General features: G+C 41.0%; 1 protein-coding gene and 1 pseudogene across 1 annotated transcript in view; both read left to right on the top strand.

Moving 5' to 3' along the window:
• Nucleotides 1-14164, top strand: part of CNTNAP2 (contactin associated protein 2) — a 2049865-nt gene that overhangs the window by 1861463 nt on the left and 174238 nt on the right. The gene's annotated exons all lie outside the window — the stretch shown is intronic.
• On the top strand, nucleotides 8779-9392 carry LOC130851238 (high mobility group protein B3-like; annotated as a pseudogene).

Raw genomic sequence — 14164 nt, 5'->3', positions numbered from 1 at the left:
AGGTTCCGGGGGTGGGGAATGAGAGCTATTGGGGCAGCATCTTTGGAAAACAGATCAGAGAGAAGAGAAGATATTGCATCCATGAAAAAGAGAGGGAAGGATGCCCTTTCCTCCACGCAACTCAGAGTTTAGAAATTAACAATTTTGAAAATTAAAATCTGATAGCAGAAATTTTAAAATAAAAGATTTTGAAGGTCAAAATCTAGTCAATCATGCAGGAAAAAAGGAGAAAAAAGAGAGAAACAAAAAAGATAAGTAAGAGGATGAAACCAGTAAGTTCAAATATAGGTAATAAAAAATCTAGAAAAAGAGATGGAGACCATTGTCAAATAAACGCATCAAGACAATTTCCCTGAACTGAAGGGCATGAGTTTATAGATTGAAAGGGCTCAACATAAAAGAAAGAAGCGGGAAAACCATATGAATTCGTAACATTCTAAAATGTCAGATTATTAGATATAAATAGAAAACTCTAAAAGTTTCCAGGATGATGGTAAAAGAAGATTCCAGGACAACAGCTATGCACGAGGCCAAGAGAGCAGCCAGCTCAGCCTGAAAAGGAAGATGGGCAGTCCAGGGTGACCTGTCCAAGGAAGCAACAGAACAGTTTACTCTGTTTGCAGAAAGGAGAGTTATGCTTCCAATTGAGAAACGGGGAATTAATGAGTGGTAGGTACTCAGAACACAAGGCAAAAGAAGAAACAAAAGATTACACTAGGATACAGAAGCAAGTGCTGTAAAATATTTATGATCAAGAATAACAGTATATACGGGGATATGTGTATAAAAACAGTTGATTGAACCTGGTGTACCCCCCCAAAAAAAAAAAAAAAAAAGAATAACAGTATAAGCTTGTTACTTAAAAATAGGGAGTTAATGTCAGGAAGAAGATTGCTTCCGAAGAGTGCGAATCAGGGTTGGGGGTGGTAGAGTGGAGGGCTTCTGTTGTGCGTTTTAAGCCTTGTAAAAGTAAATTGAGTTCTTAGACTATGTATGTTGTAACATCCTTTAAAATGATAAACTTAAATACCACATTAAAATGATTGCTGAAAAGTGGAAAGAAAAAGTAGTAGAATAAAGGCATTTCTATCCCTCTCCCTCAAAGCCACTGATATCAAAAAGAATGAAATAAAACACATGCAAAAACTCTATCTTCGATGAAACATGGACATAGCCATTACTGCAAACCACAAATGAGGAAGCAAGAATGCCAGATACTTTGAAATTTGGATCAGAACAAGAGAGGCAGCAGTGAAATCATGTTTTCTTAACTTTATTTTACTCAAAGTTTAGCAATTCCTTTAGTTCCATTTCAGTTTCTGTTCCCTATTACTTTTTTGTGAAGTATTTTATTTTTTTTCCTATAACAGTAGCATAGGAGATTGTAAGTTGTTAGCATCTTGTGGTGCTAATTTTTTTGTAATAAGCATGTGTTTCTTTTCCAAAAACCAATCTAATTATTCTTTTTTTTAAATGAAGGTTGTTTTTTCTTTTAACGAAAATACTTTTCGAGGATTTTCACCTATTTTTAAATTACAAAAAGATAAGTTAAATCATTATCTTTCCTTTTCCTGCAAATATTTTAGCCCTATGGCTGTTTTGAGATCAAATATTAAGCTTTGAAAATACCAGTCTGACCATACTGTACAGATTGAGAGGTCAGCACCAAATTACAGACTTCTAGAGGAAAGTGAAGATGTTAGATTCAGGCTCCGTTCCCCCCGCCATGGTTCAGATGAGAACCAGGGCCAACTTAGTCATTAGCTTGGGTGGGCAAAGTGCCCACAGTACCATTAGAGTCCCACAAAATATGTTCATTTCTTTAAATATCATCAGGAAAAAAAGGAACTTTTAGGTTGAAGAAACTATCTTAATATATAATATTAGTGTGTTCATCCTTATACCAACACAGTTGTAAAAGATGACATTTCATAATTTTTTAGAGAGGAAAGTGCCCATGAAGACAAATGTGCCCAGACCCCTGAAAGTCATAATGGGGCCCTGATGAGGACTCTGAGGCCTGAAAAGTTTCCTGTAGTTGGAGGTGACAGAGCCTAGACTAAACCTCAGGTCCTCTAACCCCTGCTCTGAGCTGGGGCTTCTCCCAGGCCTCCATCCGGCTTGGCTACCAGGGTTCACCACCTCCACGCATCTCTCTGCCCTCAGCCAGGATGTACCTTCTGCTGCAGCTGGGTTGGCCCGACCTCATTTCCCATTATTCATCACCAGTATGTTCCACCCAAGCTCAGACGACCCTTGCATTGCTCCAAGGCCAATAGAGCCCATTCCCAGCTCTGGTTCTCGTTCCCACTCGCCCCACATGGGGTGGCCTCCCCATGTCCCTCTGTCTGCTCCAAAGTGACCTCCTCTCTAGCGGCTTTGTTCCAAGGCAGCCTCCTTCCAGATGCCTTTTAAGATGACTCCAGCCTTGAGTGATCTGTGCCATGTATGAAGGAGCTTGACATTTAATAACAAACTATCTTATTGTATTTGCCTTATCTTATCTCCTCTTATCCTGTCTCCCTTATTAGTCTTATCTCCCCAGTGATCTTAGGTGCTGGAGAGCAGAGACCCTACCTATAGACTCACTGAGCACATGATCAGCACCCAGCTGTATGGCTGGAAGCACTGACTCCTCCCAAAATAAGGGGCTCCAGCACTAGCTCTTCTGGGCCCCTAAAACAGGGGTGGCTTTCCTTTCCCTTTCTTATATTCAGACCCCCAAGGTAACCGTCACCATCTGACTGTAAAATCCTTGAAGACAGGGCCAACGTCTTTTCATCTCTATATCTTCAACCCCTAGTACAGTGCGTGGCTCAGAGTAGGTATTTTTGTGAATATTGATGAATGAGTATTTTCTAGAACCAGCATTTCAATTGAATTTCCAGGTTTTGGAAATGTTTATTTTTAATGTGAGCTCCCCACCCCTAGGAAAAAACAAGGGAAAAAGAGACCTAGAAGTCAGCTTAAGAGCAAAATGAAAATGGTGAAAGTTATTTCCATAGAAGTTGTAGTTGACATTTCAGAGTTTCCTTCCCCCCAGTGTTAAATTCACAACCTAAACTATAACTAGCTTTCCAGATTAGACGAGCATCCCACTTAAATACAGTTGGTCTTGTTTCAATATGTGTAGTGAATTATCACAAGGAAATATCACAAAGACTTTTCCTGCCTCTGTGATGCTATTTTTTAAAATCGGAAGTGCCCAGTGATAGAACTCCAAAGCTCTGAGATTCGTTAAATAATGCACATCAGAATTTAATATAACTTGTAATTGAGACCCTCTTAACATTGTTCCAGACATCTGAAGATCACTTCTATTTCTCCATTTTCTTGGTGAAAACTCCTTTCTGAGAAATCACTAATATTTCCAGAATATTCAAATCACAACAAAGACCATGGGGAGAAAAAGGGGGCTGTTTGGGCATTCAGAGCACAGGATCTTACAGGTGCATCACGCTGAGCTGCCAAGGCGGGCAGGAGTTTAGAAATGCCGATCGAAAAGTATCTGCATCAACATTTGACCTGTCAAAACCAATCAGTTTTGTTTTGATCATTGTATCCGCTGTGCAAGCACTAATTGAAAGCAAAGCATAAACAGCATTTTAAAAGAGCTTCTAGGAGAACCCCCCATTTGCACGCACATATAAGATTAATTTTCCTCAGAGCTGACCAATTTCAGAATCAATTGACTGCTCATCCCAAAGAGAATCATACATGAAATTCCCTAAAACTGGTTTTGAGTGTCAAGACCCAGCAAGAGAAACTATTTTGAAAGTACCGTTCGAATGTCTCATGTCTTAATCCCAAATGAAACAAATCAACTATTAATTAGACTTTTTTTGTAACCCCTGATGTGGCCAGGCATGGAAGAGCAGCAGGATTGGGATGAACTGGGGGCAGGCAGGTGGAGCGGGGGCCGGGGGGGGTCCAGAAACTCCTCCCCTTCCTGGAATGGGGTGAGGAGTGAGACACTGCAGCAGGCGATAGAGGGAGGGATTTGGGAATAGGGTGGTGACTGGCTCCTTGACGGTGAGATCAGGGAAGTATGGTAAGGATGATGTGAGCCTTTCACGTGAATTACTTAACTCGCTTGCACAAGAATCCAATGAGGGAGGTAGTTTTACTAGACCTACTTTAGGAACATGAAAACCTGATGCACGGAGAAATTAAATAGCTTGCCCCAGGTTATCTATCTAAGTGGCAGAGCAAGGATTTGGACGTCAGCAATCCAATTCTAACTCCTGTCTCCTTAACTGCTTCCCCAGGAGGTGATAAGCTTCTCTTTCAGGCAGAGGGCAGAGGACAGCCTCTGGAGCTGTGAGAGCAGGCAGTACACAGGGAGACACATCGAGGTCCTTCCGGGAAAGCCTGCCAGCTCGCACCAGGATCCAGGCTCAGGGGAGGGACGCAGGGAAGAGCCCTCGTGAGCTGAGCTCTCTTTTCTAGACAGAGCGCCCATACCTCCTTGGGTGCCCATTCCTAAGGAAAAAACTGTGAAGCAGGAGTCCCGACGTTTACGTACCTTCACTTATGTATTCATCTACCAGTTTTGTACATGTGCTGCTGGCTTAATGTACATCATCAAATATGATTTTATTCATAGGGAAAATTATTCTTTTACACTGAAAACCAACCATAAATTCACTTCAAATAGCATTCACTTGCACTAGCATTAAAAATGTATGTCCCTGACCAAAAATATATTTTTTAATAACTTGGATCTGGTTTTTATTTTGACAGCAGAATTTCTTGATCTAGAACCCAGTTTTCCTAGTATTCCCTAATTGTCTAAGGTCATTTATCCACATATGATGATTACTTAAAAGAAAAATGTAATGCAAGACCTTTGTATTGCATAGTTCTGAAACTATATATTAAAACAAAAACAAAACAAAAAGCCTTTTAAAAGCCTGCAGCAATACCAAAACAAAAACAAAAAACAAAAAAGGTCACCCAACAGGAAAAATTTTCTCTAAAACAGTTCTTTTAAAATCCCAGAAACAAAGCCAAAATGTCAGTCCACTCTTTTTAACATTTTTCACAGCAAAACAACAGCCAGTGTATAAAATAAAGCTTTGGAGTTCAAACAATCTAAGCTACTGCCGGTGACAGAACACATCTCATTCAGGGCAAAGATTTCTTTTTCTGATCATAGCAATAATGCACACATGCAAAAAGAAAAATTAAATTAAATTAAAAGCAAGCATTTCAACAGTCCTGACAGGCATGAGCCCTCTGACAGCTCCCCGTATTCCATCGGCCGATCATCATTAAAGTAGCCGCCTCCTGAAACCAAGTCTGATGGAAAGAGGCAGAGCTTAGCAAATCTGCTTAAACATCCCACCTGCAAAGCTCATTTAAAACTAGGATCCCTATCAGTCATGTCCCAAAGGTTCCTCTCCATCCTGCACAGCAGAGATTAGTTCTTCACGTTCCATTTATGTGGTCATCACTATAGAGTTTTCCCAGAAGCTCCGGGAAAGCTAAACGGTTTTTTCCAGCTATAGCCGCTGGACCCTGACTCCCGTATCCATTTCCTGCACAAATCTCAACCTAACAGAAGCTGTCAAATGAGACTCCTGACTCCACATTAAGGGAACAACGTCAAGCTAGCTGATAAGATCGATGATGGTTGGGTTGGAAAGGATTTGACCTAAGCCTGTGGTAACCAGGTCGGTTGTCTGCTACTCAGAGGCAGCACCCCTGGGGTGGTAGATTATTTCCTCTGTTCTGTGTCTTTTGAAGCCTCAGGTCAGGGATAGGAAGCTCATTGCATTTTGTATTCAAGGTGATAGGTTTAGCAATGGGAAATTATCCAAGAAGTAAAAAAATCCGTGAAAGTTTTATAAAGGTTTTAAAATCATCAGATATCTAGTGTAGATTTTAGTTGCCTTATATGCTTTAAAGCGACTCCTCCCAGGCTTCATTGAGCTTCTTCCTAATGGTCGCACCCCTTTAAAACATCCCCAGCTAAAATACTGCATCCCTGCTTTGCGGACATGACGGTTGTGACTGGAAATGTCCTCCCCAAGTGGTAGCAGACCATGATAGTTCTTTGAGGATCTTTGGTTCTTACTTCTGGGTGTTCCCTGGGCCCATATCTGTAGTAATGTGCAGTGATCATCTTTTCAGATACGTCCTTGTTTGATATCTGAATCCTCAGGAGAACATTCCAACCCTACCCTTGTCTTAGCAAGTGATTAAAGCTCCAGAGAGTATTTGCCTTCTGGGTGCTAGTTACAAAGTGTGACTTGAATTCTCTACTGCTCAGAGTTTAGCAGAAGCTCAACTAAGAGAAAGCACGTCTAGGAGGACAGCCTGACGGCTGTGCAATCCAATCACTGCCCTAGAGGAGTGTTTCTTCCCCAAGCAGCCGTAACTTCTCAAATATATTGATGCCTGGTCTGATGTGGGTGCTCAGGGCACACTGGAGGCTACTGGGGATGGAGGAGAAGAAGCAGCCATGGAAAGAGTAGAAGGAAATGGGGTGAGGGAACTAATGAGGCTGGGAATGGGGAGAGAGGCCCAGATTTTGCAGGTCCTGGGGGGAGTGGCTTCTGCTCAGAAGAAGATGTTCCCTTCTGGGGTTTTGATCAAAGGAGTGACATGATATGACTTACATTATGAAATGATCACTCTGGCTAAACTCTCTCTCCTTTCCAGTGCATCACTTAAACTCAGAAAAACTCAAAAGAAAAAACAATTTTCCAAGCAATTGTTCAAGTGTTTAAAGAAATGACTAGGATCCGAAATGCCACACTCTTCCATGTAGCAGCTGCCCAGGTTCCTGAGAGAGATGTGTAGAGGGCATGTTTCTAGCAAGTTCACATTGCTTTTCACTCTAATAGGGTTGAACTGGACATGTGAGCTTTCAAGGTGCTCTTTGCTCAGGCATGTCCAAAGGTTATCCTCAGAAATTTTAACGATGGTTTGAGATAGAATGTAGGCATCTGTGTGTTTAAAAACCTTCCAGAATGATTCTAACGCACGTATAGAAACCATCTCTTCAGAGGCCGGAGAAAACAGCTGACATTGGCAAATGTTTTGATTTTCCCATCTCGCCCCCAATCGCTGTACTGTCAGTGTGGTCACTACTAGCTACATGGGGCTACTGAGCATTTTAAACGGTGGTAGTTGAAATTGAAATGTTCTATAAGCACAAAACACTTAGTAGATTTTGAAGACTTAGGATGAAAGAATATATGTAAAATGGTCTCAATTATTTCTATACAGATTACATTTTGAAACGATATTTTCGATTTACTAAATTAAATACAATGTTATTATCAGTTACTCACTATTTGTTTAACATGGCTATAAGAGATTTAAAACTACAAGCATGGTTCACACCACATTTCTATTGAACGGCACTGATGTAGAGCATTTCAGACACCCCTCTTACATAGGAACCATAGCCATCTGCGAAATCTTCACACACACTTAATCATGCTACCACCCACCAGACTAATTTTTTTTTTAAGAAAGATGCTAAGTTGCTTTTTCAGATCTTTCTTCCAGGTCAGGTATGAAGAGAAAGCATTGAAAGACTACACAACGTAGTAGTTAATACTAAGAACTTGCTAGATGTGTAACCATAGGCACGCTACTCACCTTCTCTGAGGTCCATCCCCTCATCAGTTAAATCTGAATAATAACCTGTATCTCAAGGTGTGTAAAGCTAAATAACAGTTCCTAACTCCCCATAGATGGTAGACCCTGTCCTTGGCTCTGAGCCTTAGAGTAAGTGGGGAGGCACCTTGGATTCACGTGGTGTGATTCAGCGTCAGCAGTGATACCCCAATTCCCAGCATCAGTGGAGGTGCAGAAATCCATCACCTTCCTCACTACTCCTGAGTTTGCTTCATGCTATACTTCCGTCATTCGATTGGAAATAAACTCTCAAATGTCAGATTTACCTGCAACTGTAAGTATAAAACAATTAAAAAGCAAAACGTCTTTTGGAAAGAGTATTCTTGATGATCAGAACTGTTGTCATGTGCCCTCACTAACTATCATCACTAGAAAAGAAAGGCATGTGGATCTTGGCCAAGAAGGCAAGAGAAAGGAGATGTGGCCAGAAGTCTTAAAACACCTAGTGCTCCCGGTAAACTATTTGATCTGTGAGGGTTCGCTTTACCCTGCTGTTTATGTTTGACCTTAAGTCCTTCTGCCTTTTGAGCTCATAACCATTATCTAATAATGCTCACCAGCCTCAAATCTTAAACTGAATTTTTACACCATCGTGTCCCATTTCTTCCAATTGCCAAGCACAAAAACTTTTTTTTAACTTTATGCTGAATACATTAAACCAGTTTGTCTTCGAAAGTTTCCTTTTTTTTTAATAGACGTGAGGAAACTCACAGTCTCCCTCAATCTCAGGAGACAAACCAGTTAAGTAAAAGCTGGTTTTGTATATAACTAGGCTTCTTACCCTCCTCCAGTGGGTCGGCTCCAGTTAGAATGAAACCAAGGGCGGGCAGCAGCACACATTTTAAATCACCATCCACGGCCACCGTTATTTCTAAACCCAAAGGCACCATTAGAACCAGAATGTATTTGCAGACATTTCTTTACAATTGGGCCTATTGAAAAATGAGAAATTAGGAAGAAGTGGTTATTTTAAACCTTCCCCAACCTATGGAACAGAAGAATGACAATAGAAAGGGAAGCATCATAATTTAAAAAGAAAATTGGAGGCGGCTCTCGTGCAGGCAGCTAGCGCGAGGCTGTGGATCGCTGAGCTGCGCGTCGTGTCCTGCGCTGCTCAGACTAGCGAACAATACAGTCAAGATGGCCAAAGGTGATCCCAAGAAACCAAAGGGCAAGATGTCTGCTTATGCCTTCTTTGTGCAGACATGCAGAGAGGAACATAAGAAGAAAAACTCTGAGGTTCCTGTCATTTTGCAGAGTTTTCCAAGAAGTGCTCTTAGAGGTGGAAGACGATGTCTGGGAAAGAGAAGTCTAAATTTGATGAAATGGCAAAGGCAGATAAAGTGCGCTATGATCGGGAAATGAAGGATTACGGACCAGCTAAGGAAGGCAAGAAGAAGAAGGACCCTAATGCCCCCAAGAGGCCACCGTCTGGATTTTTCCTGTTCTGTTCCGAATTCCGCACCAAGATCAAATCTACAAACCCTGGCATCTCTATTGGAGATGTGGCAAAGAAGCTGGGCGAGATGTGGAATAACTTAAGTGACAGCGAGAAGCAGCCATACATCAACAAGGCAGCAAAGCTGAAGGAGAAGTGTGAGAAGGATGTCGCAGACCTTAAGTCTAAAGGGAAGTTTGATGGTGCCAAGGGTCCTGCTAAAGTTGCCCGGAAAAAGGTGGAAGAGGAAGATGAAGATGACAAGGAGGACGAGGAGGAGGAGGAGGAGGAGGATGAATAAAAAAAACTGTTGACCTGTCTCCTTGTGGATACCTTAGAGTAGGGAGCGCCATGCTTGACACACCTCTTGGCCGAGACGTGTCTGTTGCCCTTGTTAGGTTTAATTGCCCGAATGGATCATGACCATATCGTAGTCTCTCAGAGTGCCCTAGCGATTGTCAGTGCTTTACATGAAGTGGCCATGGGTGTCCGGAGCACCCGGAAACTGTATCAAAGTTGTACATATTTCCAAACATTTTTAAAAAGGAAAAGACTCTCGTGTTCTCCTCACTCTGTGCACTTTGCTGTTGGTGTGACAAGGCATTTAAAGATGTTTCTGGCTTTTTTTTTTTTTAATTTTTGTAAGGTGGTGTGTTAACCCTATGGTCATTGGCTAGGAATCCCGAGTTCTCAGCTGTACATAATCTATAGTTTGTAAAAAGAACGAAGCAACCGAGACACTCTTGACGCTCCTTGCTTGGCGTGGAGGCTGTGGGGGCGATGCCGTCCAGAGGGGCCGTAGCGCAGGGCGTGCACTGTGGGTCTGGGCCTGTGGCCACTGCAGTGGGCATCCCTTTAGCTTCAGGTTGTCTTGTTTTGTATATAGAGACATCGCATCCCGCTGCCGTTCTTAGCTGTGGAAAAGGGGGGGTCGGCTGGCATGAGAAGTGTTTTGGATCCTTTTCAGTTGAAGTGCAGTAGTTTTAAAACTGTTTGTTTTCTAAACAAACTGTAGAACTCTTCATTGTCAGCAAAGCCAAGAGCCACTGCATCGATGAAAGTTCAAGAACCTTCTGTACTAAACACGATCTACAACGTTCTGTTTTTTTTTGTATGTTTAGAATGCTGAAATGTTTTTGAAGTTAAATAAACAGTATTACATTTAAAAAAAAAAAAAGAAAATTGATGTATGTGGTTGTTGAGCGACGTTTCTGGAGGAGAAGTTACCAGCAGAAAAGGCAAACGCATCAATTGGGAACGAGACAATCTCACGTCCGGAGCCTGGGTCTTCTGCATTAGACATGATATCAAAGCCTTAAAATACTATACCAGAAACCTGTGACTTCAGATGGTGTTTCTTAGAGTGATTGGCCTGGGTGCTGAAAATAGCACAGAGCCTTTTGGAGAATCCTTAACTCTGAGCATTCACAGCACTTCACGTGCAGTGCAGTCCATCCTGGCCTTCGCCTCTCTCCTGCGTCTAGGAGCTGCTGCTTTTCCAGTTCCTTTTGTGTCAAAGGACAGGACAGCAAGCAAACCAGTGGGCAAACTTGGGCGGGGCGTGTCGCTAAAGCCCCTGCAAGTGCCTCCCAGAAACCATTCTCAGTGTTCCAGACAGTGTATGTGTGTGTGTATACACTCATACATAATTTCTCAGTAACATATATGCACACATATTTACATACATACTTCCTGACCACACACACACACGCACTCATTTCCTGGAAACCGTTTTGAGGTTGATTCTCCATAAATGTAGAGAGAACTATAGATCCATATAGAAAACATTTTGCAAGTATTTTTAATTTATTTCATATAAGAATAAATTTATTTCATGCAGCCGTGAATAAACTTATTCTTTTCCCACAGATGTGGTGCAAAAAGAGGGGCATGCCTGAAGAATAGAGGGAAAAAATATTAAAGTAAAATTTTAGTTGTCAGTTTTGTAATTGAAGCTGTCTCCTCACTTGAAAATATTGTTCTCCTTGAAGTAGCAGGAAAAGAGGAGCTGGCAAATGGCCCGAAATGTTAATTTCCCCGGACAAATTAACAAGCACGTACATGAAGATTTCTGGAGGGCTCTTACTGTGAGGAGAAACCCATTATTCAAGGCCACGTGTGACAGTGCAGTGAAGCAGCAGCCCAAATTCATCCTTTTTCTTCTTTTTCCTTTTTCCTCTCATTTCTACTTCTTTCTCTTTTTTTTTTTTTCTTCTTCCACCAAAAGGCAGCCAAAATACAACAACTTGTTAATGACAACTTCATTTTCTGGAATTCTGGATAATTTATAATCCTGAACTTTTCAAATATCAGTACATTTTCAAAAAATGTACTGATTGCCAATTATTTCTTGGCTTCTTTGAGGGGAATCTTTGCTTTTTATCCCATATTTTATCTTCTACCCTCAAAAATTATAGATGGTGATAGAAATACATTGCCAACATGTCTAGGATTTTCTTTGCAGGGAGATGGTGGGAAAAAAATCTGAATATGGCCAAAGTGTTCCATGAAGCCATTAATCCATTTGTTAGTTCGTTAAGTGTGTATTAAGTACCTAATGTGTGCCAGGTGTTGTGTTGGACTCTGGAGATACAAGATCAACTAAAATGCAGTCTTTACCCTCAAGGAACTTTTGGTCCTCGGTATCTGTATGTGTCAATTACCAATTGTAGTTTAGTGTGAGAGAGCCTTTGAAATTATTGCATTTTGAATCTGTTTCGTAGGAGAATGAATGTTTGTCTAGTTGTCACAGAAACTAGTGACAAGACATACAAACAAAGCCAGGGAGGTTATTTGTAAACCGGAAAGGCAGGCTGAGCGTAAAGACAGCTCCTGGCCTGGAAAGGAGCCCAGTGGCCTTTGGCCTGTCCACTTTTGGATTCTGGGTGACATCATTAACAGTTTCAATAAGCATCTTTTTTTTTTTTCCCCAAGAGGCGTAGTGTGGGCTACCTACTCAACATCCACCAACCCTATGAGGCCTCAGATAACTATACTGGGATAAAACCAAGTTCTTGAGTTTCATGAAGTAGATTGCCACTAGCTTCTAATACTTTATATGTTCGTGCCCCAGTCAAGACAGCAAGCCTAGATGAGTTTCTTTAAATCCCTCTGTTTATGTAGCCATTAACCTCAACCACAGGAGGCTACTTCCCATCTGATGAGGGAGACTCCAGCCATGGTAGTCGACCCCCATTAAAGCTGCCTGTACAGTGCAGCATGTTCTCTAAAGACTGAAGAAGGTTTGAGGATGGTTTCTGTTGGTTGGAGGACAATTCAGGGCTGGGTAGAACATTTTGACAAATCTCAAGTAGCCAAATAAAGTAGCCACAGAGACAAAATGGCTGAGATAAGGAGGAATAATAAGCAAAGTCATTCCATTTACCTTCCTTGGTCAAGAAAAGTAACTTGTTTCAAAAGCTATGCCCTGCTTTAATTATAAAAAAATGAGCAAATGGGAATGGCTTTGGATTTCAGGCAACATAGATGTGAACGTCTCAGATCTTACAGTCAACCATGGCTTTCAGGTGTGGCTTTCTAAAATCAGAATAGAAATCATTTTAATAGTAGCAAAGATTATTGTAAGTATTAGGATATTTGTGGATTTTCTGGTGGTTCTTTTCTGTTAAGGTCGTAGTTGGTAAAGAAAACAGAATTTTATCACCTTAAAGAGTCAATGTTTATGTTTGGGGATAATAAACGATCAGTGGTTACTTGATTGTTTCCTTTTAAAATTCCCTAGCTAGGGACTTTCCTGGCGGTCCAGTGGTTAAGACTTCGCCTTCCAATGCAGGGGGTGCAGGTCAATCCCTGGTTGGGGACCTAGGATCCCACAGGCCTCACGGCCAAAAAAGCCAAAACGTAAAACAGAAGCAACATTGTAACAAATTCAATAAAGACTTTATATAAATAAATAAATAAATTTTTTAAATTCCCAAACAAGAAACTGGTAAACAGATCCCTGTGGATAATGCGGGTATTGTTGGGCAAATCATTCCCAAGATCTGTTACCTTATCTGTAACATTAGGATGATAGCATCTATCCCCAAAATGTTGCTGTTTAATTAAATTAAAATAATACATGAAAATGGCCCACTGTGACTGACACATAGCAGGAATTCAATAGAAGCTCCTTTCCTTATGGCACGTAAACATGCATCAGGCTCCAGCTCAAAGGTGTACACACTGGATCAACAAACTCTCAGTGAGGGCCTACTTTCACTACATTCTGCAGCTAGAGAAGTGAATTAAAAGCAGTGCTCGTCTTCAAGGACTCTCATGGTCAAGAATTCTATCTGGGTCTTCAGATTAGCTGAGCAAGCAAGAAAATACAGGACGTGCAGTGTCAAGTACAGGGCAAAGAAGAAGCAACCTGCTACTTAACAGCAGAATGGATAGAATCAATAGAATGTCCCTTGTATCTGTAACAGGCACAAATTATGTAAGTAAATAAATTTACAAAGAAACAAATAATTCCTAAAAGCCATAGCTTCATTGCAAACAATGAAGTTAGCAGAGCAGAGGTCAAATGAGGCAGAAACATTTGGCTGGGGACAACTTTACCTGTTAAGGCTATTCAAACAGTTGACCAATCTGTCAAAATATGTTTCCACTTGCTAAGTCAGTAATAGGGAGAAAAAGAAATAGAAATTAAGCACATCTGTTAAGCTGTAAGTCATTTAATTCTTTTGGATACATGGTTCTGAATGCATCTTATAACATTAATAACTTTTTCATTAATAAACTTCTCTTTTAATTAATGACTATGTCTAAGTTGATGGAATAGCATTTCTCTCAAGAAGCCCCCTTTACAAAGGGAATGAGACTGAAAAAATGGCAACTAAGGACCAGTTAGTGTAAGTAACTGCACTGGTCAGTTAGTTAAATGTCAACTAACTGACCAGTGCAGACCAACTAGTTAAGGAATATACTGTTGCTATAAAAAAAATTCAAATTTAGTTTAGCTCCATTCAGAAAATATTTATTGTGTATTTTCTGGAGTCCGGGGCTGGCTGAGGTTACTAGGCAAAGTTCTTATCCTAAAATGCTCACATTCTAATGAGGATCCAGACG

This window comes from Hippopotamus amphibius, chromosome 4 (assembly GCF_030028045.1).
Source record: "Hippopotamus amphibius kiboko isolate mHipAmp2 chromosome 4, mHipAmp2.hap2, whole genome shotgun sequence".
Taxonomy (NCBI): domain Eukaryota; kingdom Metazoa; phylum Chordata; class Mammalia; order Artiodactyla; family Hippopotamidae; genus Hippopotamus; species Hippopotamus amphibius.
Note: the sequence above shows the minus strand (reverse complement) of the source record. Positions and strands in the feature narration are given on the sequence as shown.